Below are 5397 nucleotides of genomic sequence, written 5' to 3' on the forward strand. Positions count from 1 at the left end.
CCGGCAAGATGATGGAGCAGATCCTCCTGGAAACTATGCTAGGGCATATGGAAGACAAGGAGGTGATTGGTGACAGCCAACATGGCTTCACTAAGGGCAAATCGTGCCTGACAAATTTGGTGGCTGTCTACGACGGGGTTACAGCATTGGTGGATATGGGAAGAGCAACTGACATCATCTACCTGGACTTGTACAAAGCATTTAACACTGTCCTGCATGACATCCTTGTCTCTAAATTGGAGAGACAGGGATCTGACGGATGGACCACTCAGTGGATAAGGAATTGGCTGGATGGTCGTACTCAAAGACTTGTGGTCAGCAGCTTGATGTCCAAGTGGCGACCAGTGACGAGTGGCATTCTGCAGGGATCGGTATTGGGACCAGCGCTGTTTAACATCTTTGTTGGCGACATGGACAGTGGGATTGAGTGCACCCTCAGCAAGTTTGCTGTCGACACCAAGCTGTTTGGTGTGGTTGACATGCTGGAGGGAAGGGATGCCATCCAGAGGGACCTTGACAGTCTAGAGAGGTGCGCTCGTGTGAACCTCATGAAGTTCAGCAAGGCCAAGTGCAAGGTCCTGCACGTGGGTCAGGGCAATCTCCAAGCTGCGTGGAGAATGGTCTAAGAGCAGCCCTGAGGAGAAGGACTTGGGGATGCTTGTTGACAAGGAGCTCAGCATGAGCCGGCAGTGTGTGCTTGCAGCCCAGAGAGCCAGCCATATCCTGGGCTGAATCAAAAGGGTGTGACCAGCAGGTCAAGGGAGGTGATTCTCCTCCTCTACTCCACTCTTGTGAGACCCCACCTGGAGTACTGCACCCAGCTCTGGGGCCCCCAACATAAGAAGGACGTGGACCTGTTGGAGCAAGTCCAGAGGAGGGCCACAAAGATGATCAGAGGGCTGGAAAACCTCTCCTGTGAGGACAGGCTGAGGGAGTTGGGGTTGTTCAGCCTGGAGAAGAGAAGGCTCCAGGGACACCTTATAGCAGCCTTCCAGTACCTGAAGGAGCCTAACAAGAAAGCTGGAGAGGAACTTGTTGCAAGGGCATGTAGTGATAGGACAAGGGGTAATGGCTTTAAACTGAAAGAGGGTATATTTAGATTAGATATTTTGAAGAAATTCTTCACCATGAGGGTGGTGAGACCATGGAACAGGTTGCCCAGAGAAGTTGTGCATGTCCCAACCCTGGAATTGTTCAAGGCCAGGTTGGACGGGGCTTTGAGCAACCTGGTGTAGAGGAAGGTGTCCCTGCCCTTGGCAGGGGGGTTGGAGCTAAATTATCTTTAAGGTCCCGTGCAACCTAAACCGTTGTATGATTCTGTCTTCCCAAGATACATCCTTCATTGTGCAGCAACTGAGCAGCTCTGTGCTTTCCCATGGGTTTGCACTGATGTAGCTTCTGACTATAGCCCTGACTAAAGCTCTCCCTCCTTTCCCCTGTTTGCTCTCCAGAATGTCGTCTTTGCCTTGTGTGAGTATGGTGTTACTCCTCCCATCTTTTGGTGTTTCTTCTGTGGCAGCGTGCATTGTATGTCCATATCTTTGAGTACACCGGTCAGCAGAAATGCAGATGCCCTGGGGGTTTTGACCCCTGTCAAGATTGACAGTGTATCTTTAAAAGGTTTAAAACAAACAAGCAAATATAACAAACAACTTTTAGATGTCTAAAAGCTGTATGTTTGAAAAGGGGAGCCTTCTCCAGTGCCTAAAAGGATTGCAAGGTATTTATTATGCATTTATTATGCTGCACAGAGGCACTGGTCATACAAGGAGCTTTGTGTTGCAGGTGATACTGTGAGATCTTTACCATTGCTGGGGTTTCATGTGGGCAATAACAGAAGCTGGAATTTATTGTAGCAGTTGTTCTCTGTGCTTGCGCACTGGCTTGAGCTACTGCAAAAACAAGGCTGAATTTTTACTTGTTTCCTAATGGTGTGCTTCTTCCTGTTTAGCCATTATTCAGGACTTCCCTCCATGTCATGCTTAATTTCAAAGATGTTGGAAAAATACCTAGAAGTTTGCAAAGTATCTAGAAATTCCCATGCTGGCTCCATCCTTGAACCCACCAGTAAGGGACAGTGCCTGGGTGGGGAGGAAAGACCCATGGCGAGCCTCACAGAGGGAGTCGTAGGCAGTACTTGTCCATTCTGTTTCCAGTTTTGGTTTGCATAGGCCACCCTTTGCCTGGTGAATGAGAGTGGGTGGGCAGGGATACGCAGGCTGCAAAGCCATTGAAAGGCAGCCTCCTTACCTCCCTCGGCACAGAGAAAACACGGTTATCTGCAGCTAGCTGGCAGGTGACTTTGAAGAGCAAGTGAGTAGGCAGGTAATAATTTGTGCTGGTTTTAGGGAAAGCATTCTCCAGGGGCAGTTAGCCACCTTGTAGCTGTCTTTTTGAGCCATGAGACAGTTCATTTTACATCCAAAAATGCTTGTGTAGAACAGGTCAGGGAACAAAATGAGCAGTAACATTGGCATAAATGCTGCATTTTAGTTCGGAAAAATGTAAAGCGCTTTTCTGCCTATATGAAAATATAAGTGAGATGAGAACAATGGGAGCTCCAAGTCTTGCAGGTCATGTTTACAAATCACAGGAGGGAGAAGGTTAGGGAAAGCCTCCAAACAGGCCTGCAGAAATGAGCAGAAGTTCCCAGTTACTTTCAGCTGTCTGAGAAAGTCACCAGAGGTGAATGCTCTGTCATCAGGCGTATACAAAGAGAGACACTCAGACTTTGCTATCATCTGACAGTGCTGCAGCTTCTTTGGATCCCTTGATTACTTTAATGAAAAAAGTTCCACTTAAGTGATTAATAATTTAAGATATATATTTACCAAATTGTAATTGTATTGAGATGTGATCCCTTGTTTGAAAAAGTCACTTCTAGCAGGTAACAGCTGCTGAGATGGGAAACGCGGATATCGTTAGAGGAATATAAATGTACATTTAAACTCTGTGAATTTAGCTGAGCAGTAACCTCAAAATATTCTCAGACCAGCCTGTGCTCAGCAACCATGAAATTTTGAGTTGTTTGAGTTCTTTTATTACTGATCTTCTCCAACAATTCAAATAACCTTCATTTTTAGAAGTAAGACAACAGCATAAAGAGAGACTGTGCAGTTCTGTATTAGTAACAGTGAAGACCCTGGGTGAGGGCTATGTGTTGGGGTCCATCTGTGAAGTGCTGACTTTCTTACAGACCTCTGGAGTCTGAGTTACCTGGACCTGTTGAAGTCAGTTAGAGCTTCACAGTTGTCTTTGATCTATTTAGCCATCACCCTTGAGGATCTTTACAGTAGGGAGTAATAATTTCTCATCTCAGAAACAGACTCCTGAGGGATCCAGTATCCCAGTATTGGGATCTGTGTGAAAACTGGTTTGTGCCCTCTTTCTCAATGTGATCATTGCTCTAACTATACATTTGACATTTGACTAACTATATTTCATTTGGTTGTGGTAAAAAAAAAGAGATTGTTATTGCAGTAGTTAAGTATTAAAATGCCTGGATAACAGGAAAATGGGCATTTACTGCAGCTTAAATCAGGAAGTGTGTGGAAGACAGAGTATTATAAGCAAAGTAAAAGTTAAAAAATAATTAGTAACAGCAAATGTTCCTGTGAACAACCTCCTACAGTTGATGATTTAAACAGATGATTTAGAGCAGATATGAAAGCCCAACAGACATACACAAACTGAGCATTCCCACTGCAACCTTAATTTTTTTTGTCAGGGCCGTGAGGGCACCCATGGGCCTTAACAGCTCTGCCCAGCCTGCCTTGGGACGCCCACCCACCCCCTGCCCATGGCCCAGGAGCCCCATTTCAGCTAAGCCTGGGTCTGTCAGTCCAGTGCCCAATGCCTGGGACTGCGGCCGTCCCAGCTGCCTGGCCGCCAGCCCCAGCAGTGCCCTGATGTTCATTAAGCAGGGACCAAGCCCTGTGCCATTAATTCCAGACATACCTTATAGCCATGCTTTTGTACCATCAGAAGCTTACTACTCAGATTGTTGAATTTTGATACCAGATACCTTGGTATACCACTCAGGGAAAAGAAGGCTACAGTCCAAGTTGTTACCGGTAAACAATTTCAGTATTTTTAGCTGAGTTATGTTACAATTCCTTGTTCTTCTTTGTTTACTGAAAGATTGGTTGATCTTTAAATTTACTATATTTTTTACTCCTTTTCTGTTCACTTAAATGAATGTAGCATCTCCTGCATCATGTTTCATTGTCTTATTTATGGTGATAAAACAAATGCAGATCAGAGAAACAACTAAGGTCTCCTAGAAAGTCCTAGTGCTGAAGTCCTGAGAATTCGAGAGCTTGCAGTCTTGTGTGCGATGAGACCTTGCCTGGAAAGTATCTGAATCATGTGGGCAGGAAGCAGTTTCTGGCAGGAAAAGATGAACATGAGACAAGTTTTGTATTTTTATGTTTGACTTGAAATAGTGTAGGATTCATGGCCTTGTCCCCAGAGGTCCATGGCTTGTGCTGCAAATTTCTAAATAGTTCTGATGAAAATGGCAAGTGTTTGTCTTGAACAGAATCATGATTTAGATCTGGGAAAATAGGCATTATGGTAAAAAAGCAAAAGGTTAACTCTCAGGTCTTAAGGAAGGTTATGACTTAAACCTTGCAGGTCCCTTAAGCTTCTCTTAAGCCTTTGGACAGCTGATGACTGTCAGTATAGCACAGTGAAGGGTAAACTTGTGTGGTTTTTTCTTATACTGAAAGCTAAAGTTTCTGACCTTCATTTTGATGCCTTTCAAATTCAGTTGAAAAGGAGATATTTGATACATTTGAGAAATGTGCATAACTGATGTAAAATGTCATAAAGTTTCATCCGGTGCAGAGGGAGTGTCTGAGTTGGTGCTTGATTGCCACCCTGATGTTCAAGATGAAGTGTGTGTTTTAAGGTTTTGTTTAATTTTCATTTCCTAAGTGTGAAGACACAATCACCATCTTTTGGGCTGCCTTTGCATTTTGTCAGAGATTTAAGCTTCAAATCATATTGCCACTGATATGGACCTGTCTTGTTTAAAAAGCCATTTTATTTTAGTTGTGTGTTGCCGGGATATTCCTTCTCTTGGGTTTGAAGGCAGATTTTTTGCAGGCAGGATGAGGAATGTGACTGCTTAAAAGCAGGAGTTGTTTTGAGAAACGTGCTTTGGAGCGCATGCGATGAGAGTGAAATGGGTTTAGCTGAGCTTACAAGTGTTTCACTTGCCTGCGCAAACATCGTCTTGCTTTGGGAGTGCTGAAAGGTGGGGTTTTGCTCTCTGTTTGCAGGCGAGCAACAAGCATGAGCTTGGCAACACCGAACCGTGAGTGCCAGGACCCTGTCATCTGAACCACATCTTCAGCTGACTTCCCAGCGGCGAGGCGCTGTTGATCCTGTGCC

The sequence above is a fragment of the Gavia stellata genome, chromosome Z, assembly GCF_030936135.1.
Source record: "Gavia stellata isolate bGavSte3 chromosome Z, bGavSte3.hap2, whole genome shotgun sequence".
Taxonomy (NCBI): Eukaryota; Metazoa; Chordata; class Aves; order Gaviiformes; family Gaviidae; genus Gavia; species Gavia stellata.